The following is a 19224-nucleotide window of genomic DNA, read 5'->3' as shown; positions in this document are numbered from 1 at the left end:
TCATGTCGTTTTGTCAATACAGGCCGGCACCACGTATCGACGAAAGGGTATCACAGTGCCGATGTACGCGGCAGGGTACTAAATGAAGAAAACAGGAAACGAGTGTTCTTCAGTTCTCGCAACATATTGTACACAGAAAACAGGGCACCCACCCCCGTGAAATTTTTGACAACAGCGACACACAGTGGCGGACTGATATACATCCTAAAAGGGCTTCAATTTATTTTTTAATCGCAGAACCGCAAGCACAGGTTGCTTCGCGTGTATACCGCAGCCACGTACTGTGGCCGCGCTCCTTTTCCTCTAACAATGTGGCCCTCGGCGGCTTCAAGCGCTCCTGTAGGTGGCGGATTGGACTATCACTCCAGAAGTTTAAATACATAACCTCTTTGCATAGAATCGACTGCATGGTTGTTAACATATTGTTGGCTTGGATATGTTTGGCACGAGGCCCAAGACCATGTCTTCTAACGCGTTCTTATGTTTGCGTTCGCGTCTCTGTCTCTGTCTCTGACAGCGCGCGTCCCTTATCTCCATAAGGGACGCGCGCTGTAACTTGCTGCAATGGTGCTTGCGTTTAGCGTATGTAAGGCGAAAAACGCGGTTCTAAAATGTCTGTTCACTAACTTGCGCAGTAAACCCATGTTTATAGTATTCGCGCAGTATAGTAGTAGTATAGTAAGAGTCAAGAGTATGGCATCCGCAACCGCAAGCGTCACGTTATGGTCGTAACTTGTCGGGACAGCGTAGTTGTAATCCACAGACCTTGCCACTAAGGAATACGTGGCTAGGCATGGCTGATGAATAAGTAATTGCGAAGATTGGTTTTTAGTAAAGGTTTGTTGCCAAGAACGGCGGGAGCTTATACTGCCGCGAAGGACGGATGCTGGGCAGTGACTCCAATCATTTACTCGGCACATCACACATCTACACTGGAATTCAACTGGTTTCCCCAACTCTTGCTTATATTCTCTCGCCCCTAAGCTGCGACTTCGCCTGCCACCCGGGCCCCAGCTTTTCCTCTTTGTCCCCCGCTTCTTTCCGAATCTGCTGAGACTTGCTTCCACTGATGCTTGCTCCTCCTTTTTCTCAAGAAATGAAGGCATTAATTCATGCATTCCTCAGTTACTGCAGAAAATAGCGTGTCTTTATCTCCATAACCACCCGGTCCCTCACCTGGACTCTCCCCTCGCAAAACGAATTTGCTGTGTTACAAATGGCTGGGCGTCACATATACAATTTTCTAGGAATGGCCAGTAGCACGGCGGGCAATTTTCGGTGGGTGACGAGACAGTATATAGAAAACCTTCTCTGCCATATCCCCACTCAGAGCTCTGCTTCGTGAGCTACTATTAGCCGCTACGACGAAGTTTGAAATGAAAGAAACCTAGCTGGGTTGGTCGCGGGCAGCTCTTTTTGGACTCGTGATGTGTCGATTAAAAATATATATACTTATCTAAGCCTAAATGACAGCGATATAGGCGAAGTGAGTTACGGTAGCTCGTTGGCATGGACTAAGGACGCTCTTCACGCAGCTCTTTCATCTTATGCGTGTTTGCGAACGGGAATGAAAGACAGGAGGGTAACACACCTTCCTGAAATGAAACATTCGGAATAACCTTTTGTTTGGCGGTTGGTCATATGTCGGGGGTCCCAGATACGAACCACCTGCAAGTCTGTATCACCTTGCAAAGAGGAACTCAGATGAAACGTTGTCAAACGGATAGGCTTCTAATTATCATAAGTATATATTTATTGAAATTTCTTACCATGAGGTGAAAGCCGACTAATAAGCATATAAATTTTCTGCACTTGGAATATGCTAGTATATATTCTCTCTGCGGCAAAACCCCCTACTAGTGTCACTAGAGTCTGTTTTGGTAAACACATTCAGAATGTCTAACTCAAGAACTTTTCTAGATCTTTTTGTCTAAAAGTGCATAAAATGCCAAACGACGTGTTAAAGTGCGGTTACCGTCGGCCGTCAGCGTTAGCGAATAAAAAACGCCACAGGCAAATCGAACTTGTTGGAAGCAACATAAGTTAATTGGCTTTAATATTACATAATTTCACACCAGAACTTCAACAATCAAGCGCGTGTTATTGTTTTCCATACGGGGCGCGCACACGACGCCTGGAAACCATTCTATGCTCGCGCCGCAGGTATATGACAGCAGCAGAAGCGAAACGCCGGCGTTGCACAGCGGTGTGACAGAGACACCGCGCTGCCATCACTTCGGCGGCACAATCCAAATTTGTCGGACATCTCATTCTGTGCTGGAAACACTGGGAGGCAGGAAGTTTTAAAAAACGGCCACTGCCGCCCGCAATGTCTCGGTCGTGGGTTCGTTATCTAGTTGTGCGTCATTCTAAGCCGTTCTGTACATCTATACTGGATATTAACTGGAGTCATTTAGCTGTGCTGATGCTGTTTGCCGTGTGTTTTGCATCAGTGCTTCGTGACATCGGCTGTATTGCCTGTTTTCGCCGACGGCTTACTACCACAATGGCGGGATCTGCGTTCGCCGCCTTCGTGTCTCGGTGCGTCTTTTTACGTCGCACGTTCGGATAACACTTTTTCTGGTAGGTGAAATACATTGCACTTCGTTTTTCGTCAACAATGTAAATATTTTTTGGTGTTACCTGCGACAATTCTTGATATATGGGCTCTTCTGCCCTGCGAGTTTTCGTCATTACTTTTATACGAGGGTTCTGCTTGTGTTCAGCCGTTCAGAACTACCGCGCTCCACGACTTCCGCAACACCAGTCAGAACTTTGCCCTGCTTTGTTAGTCTTTGTGGTTGACGTAGCACGAACCAACCGAAAGGAGTGCATTCGAAGACGACGCGCTAGCTGTAATGCTGAACCAGGCTGAACTCACCCTATTTTGTGCCCTTTTGTTCTTGCATGTAATAATAATAATACTTGGGGTTTTACGTGCCAAAACCACTTTCTGATTATGAGGCACGCCGTAGTGGAGGACTCCGGAAATTTTGACCACCTGGGGTTCTTTAACGTGCACCTAAATCTAAGCACACGGGTGTTTTCGCATTTCGTCCCCATCGAAATGCGGCCGCCGTGGCCGGGATTCGATCCCGCGACCTCGTGCTCAGCAGCCTAACACCATAGCCACTGAGCAACCACGGCGGGTGTTCTTGCATGTGCGCGCGTGTGTCAGTGACTATGCAGTTTGTAGCGTTCCCACTTTATAGCAAAACAAAAATATAACTGCAATGTTTACTTCATCTATACAATTCCAAATTAAATCGTCTGCTCATGTACAAATTTCACTTGTGTTTTGTTCCAAATAAGCAGCAAAACCTTTAACCTAGTAGGCGCTTCATCTGGTAGTGAAATCACGACAGCTTGGCATTTATTGATGAATGACTGTGACTGAGTCACCTTATTTGTAATTGCGAATCTGCCTTTCAACTGACTTGATGCTATCTTATTTTGTCCCTTTCACTCTATAGACGGCTGGACATCATTCTTGTACCTTGGCGCTAGCGGGATGACGGGACCTCGTCGTGATCAGTGTAAGCCAATGTACTGTACCCTCTCTGGTCGTCCCAGTGATTTTTATATGGGTTAAGGCCAGGGAGCGCTTCGTGGTAAAATACCTAGTTGGTGTCTCACAAACGGGCATTTTTTTTGCACTGGTCCATTATAAGCTGCCACTATTTTAACCAATTTCTCAGTGCCAGTGTACATACACAGTTCTACTACTAATTAGTTTCCCTAAGCCTTACAAAACTTACCTGTAGACAGTTATTGCTATGTAAGAACTCGCAAATTAACTCTGCTGTGTGATAGAAGTATTCCATACATGAGTAAAAATTTTTTACAACAGTGTACATTACACCTTGCTTCCCTAATGCACAAATGTATTCAAGCCAGTATTTGATTAGTTTGGTACTCTAAATGTTTTCTGTGTGATTTAGTTTCTTTGCAGGAATTTACTGTACAGCATCAGCAGTCTAATTTAAGATTTATGTGTGCTGTAAAAGGTGTGCTTTGCCGCAAGAATTGATAAAACATGGGCCGAGGCGTCCATACAAGGACAAACTTCAATTTCGCTCTACCACCATCAGCACTTGGCTGGCGCTTGCAAAATGAATCACATCAGGTAGCCTGTGCCAGACTGTTTTTTAACCTTATTGTGAGGAGATCACAAAGTGATGTGTGGAGGCGCCTGTGTCTGAGATATAGATTGCGCTGCAACATGTGCGTGTAGAACAGGCATAATGCTGAGGGTTCCAGCAGTTTGCAGAGGTGCTTTTAAAATTTTGTCATAACTGCAATTTTACCTGTGCTGTTTCTTATCACCGATTTCAATAATATCATTGGAGGTGTTATCAGAATTTAGCAATCTATTTGCCCTGGCCCATTAGCCTGCCACATTTGCCTTTTCACTAGGTGGGCATTTATTCAGCGTGGACCATTACTTGAATGCACCTTATTGTGTGCAGTGGCTTCTCAATTGCAAGTAAACATAGATGCTCAGAATTACCTGAGGCTATAGATGCACTGATGAATTCGCCACCTATGCGAATCACTTTGCACTTTCTTGCCAAACAGCACGTTAACACTTCCAAGACAGTGGGCAATGTTATCGTTTGATCACATCATGAGATACCTTCAATTTTGTATGACGCATCATCCAAGGTGTTGCATCATTTGTGGTAGGTATTGCCCTAAGCCAATTAGGGTCACATGACAATATATCAACAAAAGTGATTGATCCAGCTAGGAGTGTTGCTTTGGAACACTACTTTATCACCAGACCTCCTTTGCATGCTGCCTGCTTACTCTACTGTGTCATGTTTAAGTTTGAAAGAAAGGCAACAGCTACGCAGCACAAAATGCCAAACTTGCTTTTAGTTCAACAATATAAAACGCTATTTAACTTTTTAATTAAGTTAGTACATCATTTATCTGCAGAGTGAATTACTGTTTTAAATGGATTATATTTTGCAGGAAGCTTCTCAGACTTGTTTGACAGGTTGATAAGTGGCTTTTTAGCCACAAAACACCATATAATAATTTGAAGGCTGACTTTGACTCTGCTATGCAATTTAATGACTATATGCCAGGAACAAGGTCTCTGAGTTGTGGTGCTGGCTAATACTCCCAGGGTTCTGCTAGGACACATAAATACCCAAGAAAGTGGATGGGAAAACGACGCCACTGTAGCTCAATTGGTAGAGCATAGCACGCGAAATGCGAAGGTTGTGGGTTCGGTTCCCACCTGCGGCAAGGTGTTTTTTCATCCACTTTCATTTCCATTAATTTATCGTTTCTTTATTTCGTTTATTAAGCACAAGTAATTTCCCCTATGTTGTCCTTGGTGTCAGTGTTTGTTGGCTTCTTATGGTACGGAATATACTAGTAATTTTAAACATCATCACATACATACCTTAAGATACCCGTAAATTAAAAGAAACGAATGCTTAAATTTATTTTTAATGTGAGCCAAACTTCTTACTTAGAACATATTGCTAATTGAAGTTCCAATTTCAACATTCCCATTTCCTCCCTCGCTTTTTTTTCCTCTTCTGTGCAGGTATTGCTTGCCTATGTCTACAAGAACCGTCACGCGTGGCCTGTGACCGCAAGCTTTTGTGGGCAGCAAGTGCTCTCCTACGAAGGCTGGCCTACTCTGGCAGCGGCGGCAATCATCTTCAAGATTTATCCATGATCACCTTTGCTGCTATTTGTCACTCTTGTTAATTACACTTCCTGCATCTTTTCTAATTTATTAGGTAATAAAGTATGAGTATGTGACATGGTGTGAAGTTGATGTCTTGCTGCATTTTCACTTGCAATCATCTTTTATGCATGAAAAGCTCATCTTACAGTTTATGAAAAAAATAACAGCAAATTATGATTTATCTTTCAGTTCTGGTAACATGCTACGTACAAGGAATTCACTAATGGATGGTATGCCGAAGAACTCGCCATTATTTCTGCATGATGCTGTGCATGCATGTGGCGTTACCTTACAAGAGGCACCCACAAAGTTACAATTTACTTTTAAATGATGCATGGACATCAGAAAAAATATATTTATGTTGCTAGTTAGAGTGGTTTGCAGAGTGTTTTTCCAGATGTGTACTATCCTTTATTTCTTAACTCATTGTAGCACAGAGTTGTTTCGTATACTGGTGTACGGCTATTGTGCCCCCTGTAGCTGAAACCAGGATGTAATTTTTGCCTGAACTGCAGCATCACTGACAAAATTTTTCTTTCCTAGAAACTATTTCAATTTGGCAGAGACCCAGCAGGGCGAAGTTTTGTCAGTAATGACGTGTTTCACGCAGAGATGTTCTTGTTTAGGTCAATGGGTGAATATTGTTATTATATCAGCATACAATACAGATCTTGCTTTATTTGCAAAATAATTCTGACAGGCGGCATTCAATTGATTGGTCTAATTAAAAAGCACTAATTGACCAATGAGGCTGTACTACATTATTCCCATGGTTCACATCTGGTAAAACTACCTGTTCATCACTCTATCCGACAATATAAACTTTTTTTTCTGATGTCCATGCCACGTTTAAAATAAATTGTAACTGTGGGCAAACATCGTGTTACTGTAACAGCTGCCGCAAAAATTTGAGAGAACGTCTAATAAAAGTCTTCAGTTGTTCTTGTCAAGCTGTCCATTAGCCAACTTTTAGCGTAACGTTAGCAGGGCTTACTGAAGTACTTCTAGACGTCCATGGCTACAAAATGTCTTGATCAAGACAGCTACTAGGCTTTTGAATTAGCCATTCAAGACATCTTTTAGACATCAAATAGCTGCTTGCGTGTTTCGTGGGAAGAAAAGGCCTAGTCCGTTTCCCAGTATTCACTCAATGAAGATGGAGCACCTCTATACTCTCACGTTGTAGTAATGTCAAGAACAAGACACTTCCAAAAGAGTCAGTCACGAATGTTACTAATTATAATATGAGCTTGCGCTGGAAAAGAAAATAACACTCAAACATAACGATGGCGGCGCGCAAAGTGCTTCCTCTGATTCCGATCTACGGATCAAGGCGTCGGTTCATCAGATTGGAATGCTCGTAAATTGCAGCGCAATCTCGGGTCGTCAAATGTGATGGTGAATGTACGCCAGTATTCGCCTCACGTGCGCAATGTGATAAGATAACGCTCTTTCGCTATTGAATCCGTTACAACATACTGGATATTAGGAACACATGCAGGCGCATCTTGAGCTAACTGATAACTTTGGAACTGTGGTTAGACGCTAAAGAAAGCCCCCCCACCCCCAATAGAAATATGCAGTTGCTTTCAATATTAGCTGAAACATAGTGCTTGTGGTTTAAAAAGGGCCCCCAACACTGCACAGCGGCGGCGACATACAGGAAATTCAAAAGCGAACAACTTTCCAATTACTGGTATTTATCAAACCAGCATATCGTGGTTCAATGTAGCCCTGTAGTCCAGGGGCCAGTTCCACCGCGGGTACTGTGTCGGAGCTCATATTTCATGTCAGCTATAAATGCCACAAAATCACAGTATTTTTTCTTTAGATCTTATCATTAGACAGCTAAAGTACATGCAGCGAAACCCTCACCTTAATATTTCAGTACTTTTCGTTCTAACGTACATATCTGTGCTGATCCATATATTACAAAGTACTGAAAATGTGCCCAGTGCTTTCCTCCAGGAAGCTGTTTTTATTCCTTATGATGCCGGGAAACCGAGCCTGATGCCACCAACGCTCAGAAACCTAATCGGGAGCGCGCACAATGTTCTCGCTCACCTTGTGGGATGTACCGTAGCGCTGAGGTGCTTCTTGTATAATGTATGAGAATCGGTTGTAGAGACAGACGTGCAAGGTTGGGCCATGTGCTTAAGCTCATGAAGTTGATTTGTGCCAAGATAACCTGTTCAAGCTTTCACACTTACTTTATAAGAAGTCTACAGCACCATCAATATGCCGGCTGCTTTTAACTGCACGAAACAAAACTATTGAAACGATACAAACAGTGTTAACATCATTTTATCATTCGAGTGTTCACATTGGTAACATCTAGATGCGGAGTAAGTTGAGAAGTTGTTTGCAGAATCAACAAAGCTACGTTAATTAATTTTTCAGTAATGGTGTTTACGTGGCTAAAGAAAATGAGCAGTTTGGAGCCCGTGCTCGAGATTATGCAGCCAAGCGAAAAAATTTCGGCTAAACATGCTTCTGTAAGAGCCATGCGAACAAACATTTTCCAAGTAAACGCTCTTGGAAGACGTAACTGACGCAGAAAAAGAACAACTGTAAAGTCACAGAAAGAACAGCACTTCATGACGGGACATAAAGGAGGAACCACACACAAACTGCGCTAACTTTAAGCGCGGTTCTTTATGTGATATGAAGCAACTAGCCCGTCAGTCATTCGTTCCAAACCTGTAAAGTCAACCTGACCACATCTAGCCTTTTGTGATGCTGTCATCAATAGTATGGCCCCGTGAACATGTTCCCCATGGCCACATAGTCGCGTTCCATTTTTATTCATGCTGCTTTCTCGAAGGCAGGCATTTTAAAGTTTTAGTGTCAATACGGCAGTGAACGTGTGCCGCCGAAATCTTGCTTGGTCGCAGAAGCGACGCATGACGGAATGATTGTGCAGATTTAGGGCGTCGCTGGCATCAAGACAATGCGCTGCCGCCGAGGAAAGGAAGATAACGAAAGTGAACAGCTGGGTAGCTGCTCACGGAGCCGTGCCGATGGTGGCGGTGCCATCATGACGAAATCTGAGGCGGCGATACTGAGGGCTGAGGCGGTTTTTTTTTCTTTTTTTCTTTTATTCCTTTTTTTACACCGAAGTCGTTAAGAGTAAGCTTTAACTCGGGTCCAACTCCGACGCGGCCTATTCAAGTAGACGTAAAACGCCTAAACTCTTTTCTGAGATAACCCCTCGGCCGATTTTAATGAAATTTGCTGTATTCGGGAGAGAAAGGTAAATTCTAGTGACTATTGGAAGCGGAATTTCTAGTTAGGGCTTGAATACTGGTAAAAGATTTTCAAAAATTCCTAAGTGCGAAAAATACAGAAGCACGAAGATTACAAATTAATAACTCCGCATCAAGAACTGATATCGCGGTTCTGTAAACACCATCCTTTAGAGAATTCAAAGCGGACAACTCCAATATGCCGATTTATATCTTATGTGAAGTCATTACGTTGCGAACAAGGGTTGTGGAAAAGTTGTATTTCCACATTACTATTTTTTTTAGATTCATGCGTATAATATCAATTTTTCACGCTTTAGATATGCTGTTAGATACAATGTACAGAACTGTGATATCAGTTTTCATTGCCTGCGGCGGAGGTGAAGCAGGCATTAAGCACTCCCCATACGTGGGCCGATGCCGAAGACAGTGCAATGAGGGGTCGATATACGGCGGAGGTGCAGTTCGCCATGAAGGGGCCCACATACACAGCTTTGCTGGTCATCTTTCTTCACAGAGTGGGAGGGCACTGAAATTTTTTACTTATCAAACATCAGGACATCGACGGCGAAACCAGGGACACCAAAGCCGTCCTCCGACTCGACCTAGAAAGCGCCTTCGACAAAGTGACGCACTCTGTCATTCTCACGCAGGTATCCCATGTAAACCTAGGCGAGAGGTCGTACGAATATTTCAAAGACTTCCTCACCGGCTGAACGGCGGAGCTCAGAGCCGGCGACCTGAAGACGGACGAGAAGACATTAGGCAGCCAGGGCACTCACCAAGGCTCCGTCATCTCACCTATGCTATTTAATCTTGTTATGATTCAAGTTGCCAAAAGACTATCCCAGCTTGAAGAACTGAAGCACACGATATACGCGGACGACATTACGCTGGGGGTGGAAGGGGGCTGTGATGCCCGCATAAAATCCACACTACATACGGCCGCCGAGACGATCGAAGAAAGCCTGGAAAGTACGGCACTGCGTTGCTCCCCAAGTAAATCGGAGCTCCTGCTTTACCAACCGATCAAAACGCACAGAATCAAGAAGCAAAGAAAACACGAAAAGATCAAGATCCGCACCAGCGATGGTAACACAATACCGACGGTCAGCAAGGTCCGAGTCCTGGGCATGACGATCGCAGCGCTCGGCAGGAACGGAGACACCGTCACCCGCATCATGGGTAAGGCGGCCAACGCCACCAGACTGCTCAAGCGCGTTACCACCAAGAAGGAAGTCATGAAGGAGGAAAACTTCATCCGACTTATAGACTCCTTCGTACTCTGCCACATAGGGTACATGGCAGCCTTCCACAAGTGGGGGAAAAGCGAAAAGAATAAGCTAGACATCCTAATCCGGAGGGCTTACAAGACACCACTCGGTCGACCTGAAACTATCAACACGAAACGTCACCTCCAGCTGGGCAAACACAACACGCTTGACGAGATCGCCGAAGCGCAAAGAGCCGCTCAGTTGGAAAGAGTGTCATCAACAAAGGCCGGCAGAAAGATCCTGGGCAGTCTAGGCATCGGTTATCACGAACAGCAGGGACCAAAGTGCCCCGTCCCCGACCACGTACGGCGGAACGTGCGGGTTGAGCCCTTGCCGAGGAACATGCACCCGGAATTTAACGAAGGCAGAAGACGCGCTAGAGCCAAGGCACTGACAGACCTGCATGCGGAAGACACCGGCGCCAGATACGTGGATGCAGCCGAATATGCCGGCCGCAACGGCTTCGCGATCGCGGTGGTCGACTCCGGAGGCAAATTGCGGGCGACCGCCAGCACATTGAGCAAACAAGTGGAGGAAGCAGAAGAAATAGCCATCGCCCTGGCCATCGTAGACCGAGAATGCCACATGGTCCTCAGCGACTCCTGACAGGCGGTTAGGAACTACGCCAAAGGAAGAATTGCCCCAACGGTGGCACGCGTCCTGCTCCGACAGGCAGACCGCGACAAGAGTACTCGAATCAAGTGGTTCCCGGCACACGCAGGACAAGCGTCGGAGAAGCATGCCAATCACAACGAAACGGCACACGCCCGAGCGCGAGGACTAACCGACCGCGCCCAAGGCAACGGCTTCTCGCTGTGATTCAGCGCCAAAGACCGGATGACCAGCTACAACGAACTGACCAAGGCTTTCGGCTGGCCCGCAAACTGCTCCCGTCGGCCTGCAAAGGGCTGAGCACGTCGCAGGCCGTGCTTTTCAGGCAACTACAAACGAGAACGATTCCAAGCCCGGCACTCTTGCATAGGATGCACCCAGAATCGCACCCCCATGACAAGTGCAGAGCGTGCTGCAGGGAGACGGCCACATTCGAGCACATGCTATGGGATTGCTCCAAACATCGAAGCGAAGCTAACTCAGGACGTATACCGCCGCAGCGTGAGGAAGCAACGCGGAACGACGACCAAGAAAAACAACTCCAGGCCGTCCAGCAGGTCATCGAGGCGCTGGCTAGGCAGGAGCCCGGCGAGCCGGCAACGGCGAGCGGGGATCCTCGTAGAGCACCCACCATGACGACGACGTAGGCCACGTCCGAAGCGCGCCTAAGCGCTTTACTGAGGCTTAATAAACGTTTTTGCAATGCAATCCAATTAATTATCCGCGTTTGTCCTGCATGCGTCTGCGATGAAAACAAGAAGCAGGTATGCATAGGAAATCTGATGTGGCGGCGGCAGGTGGTAGCGCAGAAGTTAGCATGCCCAGCCCCTGCACGTACTTATACCTGCATTGACATGGGTTCGTGGTACTGATAGCGATCAAAGCTCTACTTTTTCTGCGCGCTCTGGGCATTGCGAAACTAAGGATTTAGTTAGCATGCCCAGCCACTGAATGCAAATTGCAGCAGATACGAGTGGTGGAATCCCGCTGGGGCTGATTGTGAAGAAAGCTTCCTTTCTCTGTCCAATCTCGCGATGGTGAAGCTAAAATGAGGAGGAGGCCTGACGGACACAACGTTGATGGTCACCATAACAGAATGGATGGACGACCTGCGGGAAGGACCAAGCACACCAAATTTTCAGCACTTCTCCTAGAGTAAAGCGCTACAATGGCTAGAATGCCCTCATGGGGATGGTAGACCGAAGTGCTTCTCACTGCTAACACTGGACTGATAATAAGAAAATATTCCGTTCGCAGACACCACCCTACACTGAAATGAGCAAAACAATATCATGTTATAAACTGATAGTGTCAATTATCTGGTGTCCTTCTTGTGTATGTGAAGGGCATAAAGGTCCTGGCAATGAAATGGTAGTACCTTTGTTTTTGCTGCAGTTACACACAAACAAAATTCGTTGAAGTGATCGGACAGCGATCTACCAGCGGAGAAGACCAACCCGACAATTAAAAATAATTGCTGGTTTCAGATCTTCCAATGTACTTTGCTCTTAGCTACTATCTGTAAATTTTTTTTTGCTTTTTGTGCTCTTATGAAGAGGAAAACTCCACACTACTATATCAACAACAGTACACAGTACTGGGTCAACAGTAGTAGTACTACAATACTACACAGTAGTATTGGGGCAACACGTTTGAGCAAGATGATTAGGCTTTCGGTCAAAGCACTGTGACAGGCGGGAAGAAATCGTTGTCATGCCCGGTCGAAACAATACCATCTGAAATCTTATTTACTTATACATATTTTTTGAAATATCACTACAATACTTTATACATTTGCTTCGTATGAGTTATATACTAGCTTGCCTCGTCAATCTCAAAAATGTATTCTCTTTGCAGGAGAAGACATTCGTGAAAAACGACGCAACATAACAGTAAAACATTCAGCAAGGTTCCTATCCAGATGATTGACGAAATCGTGCACTGAGAACGTGTCGACTAGCGTGCGATTGAAAGTTGAGTTATGATCGTTGTAAGCTTGTGTTGCGTCTAGCACGAGCGAGTAGTGTTAGCGATGACATTGGTGTGAAAATGGTCAGCTCGGTTTGCTATTCGTTCTTGTGGATCTCCACATTGAACGTCGCAGTCGTCACGATGAGAGTACTTCTGGGACATTATTAGCCCAGTGGGCTGGGAAGGCTCGAGTGGTAGCTCACCTTGAGGGGTATTGGGTAACAATTATTAATGTACGTACTTTGACATGATGAAAACCATGCGGAAACACCACTGGTGTTGCTTAACTATTCGTAAACAGGCCCCCAAATTTCAATTGGCCCACCCCAAACATTAAGTAGGCCCACCCCCAAATTTCAAGCTGCCACACCCTCAAACTTAAATTGGCCCACCCTCAAATTTAAAGTCGGTTGGGCCCGATTTTCTATTCGCCCAGCCTTAAACTTCAAGTTGGCCCAATCCCAAATTTCAATTGGGCCACCTCTAATTTTCAAGTTGGTCCACGCACGAATTTCCGTAAATCGTCCTCCAAATTTCGAGTCGAGGCACCCCAAAATTTAGGTTGGCCCACCCCCATATCCCCCCCAAATTCAGATTGGCCGATCCCGAGATTGCCCCCACATTTAGGTAGGACCAACCCCATATCATACCGAAATACAGATTGGCCCGCCTCCACAACACCACCAAATTTAGGTTGGCCCACTCCAATACCACCTGCAAATCAAGGTTGGCTAGCCCCCATATCCGCCCGAAACTAACGCTGGCCCACCCCTCGATCACCTCAAATTTACGATGGCCCACCGCAAATCACCCACCAATTACGGTTAGTCCACCCATATATCACCCTCATTTCAGCTTGGCCCAGCCGCACATCCCCGTCATGGTTAGGTTAGCCCGTCCCCATGTCATCCCCAAATTTAGGTTGGTCCACTCCCATATCATCCCCAAATCCAGGTTGGCCCATCCCCATATCAACCCCAAACTTAGCCTGGCCCACCCCTCTATCACCTCAAATTTAGGATGGCCCACCGCAAATCACTCCCACATTTAGGTTAGCCCATCTCCATATCACCCCCGATTCAGCTTCGCCCAGCCCCATATCACCCCCATGGTTAGGATGGCCCAACCCCCATATCCCCCCAAATTTAGGTTTTCCAACCCCCGTATCATCCCCAAATCCAGGCTTGCCCACCCCCCATATTCCTCCAAACTTAGGCTTACCCACCCCTATATCACCTCAAATTTAGGTTGGGCCACCCTCATATCAGCCTAAAATTCAGCTTGGCTCATTACCATTTCACCCCAAGTTTAGGTTGGGCCACTCCCATATCACAACCAAATTCAACTTGGCCCATCCCTTTATCACGCCCAAATTTATGCTGATGCCACTTCCAATTTCAAGTTGGCCACCCCAACCCTTTCTATAAATACCAACGTATTCATGTAGGAAATGCGTCAAGTTTTTTGGCGTTAGAGACCCCGATTTTGCACGATTTTGCTACCAAATTGCTGGGGTACTCGCCAAAGAAGGCTGCGCATTAAAAGCAACTGCACCGAACAAGCGACGCCATATGGTGATCCCAAATACTGACGGCTAGCCAAGCTAGCTTCTCTGTAGAGCGACCGGGGCAGACACAGCATGGGACATTTATTCAAATGGTTTCATACCACTTGGCTGTAGGGATCACGTTAACAGTAGCTATTAATCCACACACTGCACATCTTCTCCTAGTTGGTGCATTTCTTATCTGGATGAATCTTTAGAAATAATTAACGTTCGTGCAGCGACTCAGATTAGCAGACCCTTTGTTCCGCACGAATGTTGCATAAGAATGGCACTGGCCACCGGGCGACATTGTGGCTTGGATCGACCTGATTCGCTCGGAGTATGTGCCATTAAGGACAGGCGAAAGTCGAAGAAAACGGACCTTCCAGAAGAACTGAATAACAATAGCCATTTTGTTCGCCCTGGTTCCACGCTACAAAGCACGAAAGTTTTCTTTTTGCATAACACAAAGCTATGCGCAAGCTTCCAGTTATGATGTCGAATGAATAAAATCTTCATAAATGCGATGACCTAACAAATGAACACGACACTGCTATGTTTAGGAAGAAAAAATAGAAAACATAATATTTGAAGAGAACCACTGGAAAACCAGAACCGAAAGTAAATCATGAGTTTTGCGTTCCTGCCATCTGGTGGGAGACTATAAAACTAAGTCCTATGCGACTTTTTAAAAATGCGCCGCTGAAAAACCAGAACCGAAAGCAAGCGTTGTGTTTTGTGTTTCTGCCATCTAGTGAAAGGCTACAAAACTATGTCCTATGCGGCTTAAAAAAAAAGTGCGAAGAGGGGATCGAACTGCGGCCACCGCGACGCGCGACTAAAGGTGCGCAGGATTCTACCACTCGGCCACGGTGTCTTTTTTTTTTCTTTATTGCACGGTTTCCGAGGCAACGCCCAATGGTACGCTTATCTTTTCATAGATACCACGTGAATTTTCACGTTAGTGTTACAAAAAACGCTTTCGGGAACAGTGTTACGCCATGTGTGGAGAGTCGAGATAGGCATCAATCGAAAGCTGAGTGTCCGGACTACATACGCTGCACTGGGTATTACGATAGACGCCATAGTTTTATAACCGGCATCGTTCTTGCCTCGAAAATCGAGTACAAATTTTCGTCGTTTCCATAGGCTTCCATTGCTAAATCTTCAATCGCTGTGGGAACAAAATTCGTACGTCCCATAGAGTGATCACTGCATTTGGCTCGTGTGGATTGTCTTCCAGAACACGTCTGTCACCTACCTTTTTCGATACTCGACATGCAGCTTTTGTTATTCGCGAAAAACCTGCTCGTTCCATTGAAAACGCGCTAGCTTCGTGCCGGGGCCGCTTGGGGCGCTGGTTGGTACGTGTCCACTGTACGTGTACGGTCGCCGTGTCGTAAGCTGTTCGTACAGACGCTCCTGTGGTCGAGGCTTCAGCGACTTCGTTCGTAGCTAAGTACTTTTTTATCTTTATTAGCTAGTGTTTTGAAGTGTTTTCTATTGCATGGAGTAGAGGCGCAAATTTCGAATTCTTGGTTAGATTAGCAAACGTACCGGCTTTGTCTTGGTCTGGCGGCTCCCCCGTTAGGCCTAATTGGTAGGAGGGACCTATTGATAGGCTTAGTTAATTCTTTCAGCTAGCTCCTCGGATTCTTACATGGGGTAGGGAGTGATAATTCTTTATTTTAGTTTGGGATAGCGGTCGAGGTCGGCTTTGCTTGAGTGATTTGGCGAACTTCCTCGTTGGGACTAGGTACGTAGGCCTAGCGATGAAATCGAAGAACGTGAAGACTGCGGGGGACGGGGAGCAAGTGCAGTGCGACGAGTGCCTGCGATGGTGCTTCCTGGACGAGACTAAATTCCAGAATTTAGCAGACGCGGAGGGGTCTAGCTTCACGTGCAGGTCGTGCGAGGGCGTCAGGGAAGCCGTCCAAAAACTGGAAGGGAATTGGGCGGCTAAGTTCGACGAGCTTAAGGCAGACCTGAGGGAGGAACAGGAGAAGCGGGTAGCACTGCAGGCGAAAGTTGACAATTTCGTCAAGGTGGAGGCGGCCCAGGCCGCGCAGTTAGTAAGGACCGTGGCCGAGCTTGAGGAAGAAAAAGAAAGGAGCGCCGAACTGGAAAGGCGGCTCGACGCGCTGAAGACGCGGGCAGCGGAGAAGGTCGGGTTAGGACAACAAAGTGCTGGCAAAAACTCAGAAAGTAGGGTAGAACCTACAGGCGAAGTGGGAGGCAGGGAGCCAGAGCAAGCCGTCGTCAGCTCGCCGCCGGTGAAACGGCGTAGTTATAGTGAAGCTGCACAACGCGCCCCGAGTGAGGCGACGCTGCAGCCACAGGGGCGCCATCGGGCGCTAAGGGAGGGGCAACGGACACAGGCTGCAGTCGAACGGTTTGCACGCAGAAGGGTCCTGGTGATTGGGGACTCCAATGTGGGGAGGGCCCAACAGGGCGTGATGGCGAGAGTGAAGGCGGACGGGCGAGTACAGGTGGAGGCGCAAGCGGGCAAGGGCATGGCGGAAGCAATGACCAAGGTGCGGGAAGTAGTTGGGGTCAGCACGGAGAGCGACAGCTTCGTCATTATGCATTCTGGGCTCAATGACGTGCTTAAGGGGTGAAGCCAGGACCTTGAGAGGCACATTGAGACTGGGCTGAGTAAGCTTAGAGAGGCCTCCGGGAGGGTGCATGTGACCATATGCACTATCCCAGAGGTCCAGGGCCAGGCTTACCAGGTAGAAAGGGGGGTGGTTGAGGCCAATCGGGTCATTAGGAGTCTGGGCGGACGGCTCGGTTACAGCGTGATGGAGGTCAACAGGGATGTGTACGGAACCGGCTTCCGGCCTTTTGTGCAGGATGGCATTCACTACAGTGGTGCCACTGGCAAAAGGATAGGGGGCAGGATGGGTCGCCAGGCAACAGCTTTTTTAGGGGGACCCAGAGCCCTGAAAGAAGCAGTGTAGGCGTGGACGATTCGAGGCAGGAGCCACAAACACGCAAACATCGGTACTGTAGGAGAGGTGGCAGGAAAAAGCGCAGGAGCCATATTAAGTCAGAAATAGGGTTCATTAACATGCAAGGTGGCAGAAATAGGCTAAAATGGGAGGAAATCGAAGAACAACTAAGACAGGAGAACTTGATGGTTTATGGGTTTGCAGAGACACATCTTAGGGACATGGAACAACCGCCCTGTAACCCTGATTATGCATGGGAATACTGCAACAGAGTGCAGGGTAGCAGAAAGGGTGGGGGAATTGGAGCACTCATTCATAAAAATACAAATTGGCAAAGGGTCAAACAGGAATGCAAGGATCATATATGGCTAAAAGGAAAAGTAGCAGGGGCCAAAAAACACTTCTAGGCATTGTATACCTTTGGACAGGATCAAATGCTAAAGAGGAAAACAAAATAATGTTGGTCTGTGTAGCAGCGGACATCAATGAGCTAGGAAAAGGATGTGAAGTAATTGTATTAGGAGACATGAATGCGCATGTTGAAGATATGGATGGGTACACACACTCCACAGGTAACATGCTGCTGGATATGTGTGAAAGGCTTAACTTAGTTGCCTGTAACTCTACTGAAAAGTGTGACGGGATCATAATATGGGAGGTAGGGGGTCGACACTCGACAATAGATTATGCGTTAATGTCACATAGGATGTACGATAGATTAGGAGCCATGATTATAGATGAACAGGGCTCCAGAAGTATAGGTAGCGACCACAAACGTATCAAGTTGAGTTTTAAGAGGGAAACTAAAGCACGAACGACGCGCGAGGAAATGCCAGATGTGATTTTTTACTCAGAAGACCAAGTGGAAATGGCGGCCAAACAAATTGAAGAGGAAATATCAGAGGGTACTGAAACTGATTGGACTTACCCAAAGTTAATGAGACTATTTGAGCGTGAGCTAGGTAAGGGGCGAGTCAGGAAAACAAGGCAAGGGATACGAAACCTCAAGAGCTGGTGGGATGAAGAGGTTAAGAAGGCCATAAAGAAACGTCAGGAAACCTCCAGGGAACACAGGTATTCCAAAATTAAGGGAGAACCTGAAGCAGAAGTAGAGAGGAAATGGGTAAACTACATAAAATTCAAAAGGGAAGCATTCAAGGGAAGCAGCAGTTCTATGTATTAGAACAGAGACCCGGCAACAGTTGGAAATTAGGCAACGTGGTGTGGGTAGGCTCGCTCTGGGAGCACATGGCAAGACACCAAATCTTGGAGTGCAGGGGGATCTGGGATGGTCTTCTTTCGAGGGCAGAGAGGCTAGTAGCAAGATAGCATTTGAGGAGCGATTGAGAAAAATGGGGGAAATTCGGTGGGCTAGGAAGGTTTTCAGTTACTTATACACGAGGAATGTTGACACGAGGTGGAGGAAGCGAGCTAGAAAATTCACAAGCAAATACTTGGGCAGTAGCGGAGGGACAAGTAAGGAATCATCTGTCAGGAAAAAGGTTAAGGAGACAGAGAGGGGTATGTGGAGTACAGAGATGCAAACCAAATCGGCATTGGAGACATACAGGACGTTTAAGCAAGAAATAGCCAAAGAAAATATTTACGATAACTCTAAGGGAAGCTCATTGCTGTTTGAAGCCAGGACAGGTGTACTGCGGACTAAAACGTACCGAGCCAGATACCAGCAGATAGATTTGGTGTGCGAGGCGTGTGGAGAGGAGGATGAAACGGCTGAACACCTAATACTTGCTTGTAAACAACTTCACCCTGCAGTTGAATCTAACGGGGAACTATTCAAAGCTTTGGGTTTTAAAGACAGTGAAAGTAGAATAGACTTTGAACAGGTAGAAATAACTAAACGGAGACTATCTGATTGGTGGATAATATCAACGCAAAAGTAAAGGAGTAAATA

General features: G+C 46.4%; 1 pseudogene; it reads left to right on the top strand.

The window, feature by feature from the left end:
* Positions 1-7105: 7105 nt before the first annotated feature.
* LOC142584486 (uncharacterized) lies at positions 7106-11488 on the top strand (annotated as a pseudogene).
* Positions 11489-19224: the final 7736 nt, after the last annotated feature.

This window comes from Dermacentor variabilis, chromosome 6 (genome assembly GCF_050947875.1).
Source record: "Dermacentor variabilis isolate Ectoservices chromosome 6, ASM5094787v1, whole genome shotgun sequence".
Classification (NCBI taxonomy): Eukaryota; Metazoa; Arthropoda; class Arachnida; order Ixodida; family Ixodidae; genus Dermacentor; species Dermacentor variabilis.
Note: the sequence above shows the minus strand (reverse complement) of the source record. Positions and strands in the feature narration are given on the sequence as shown.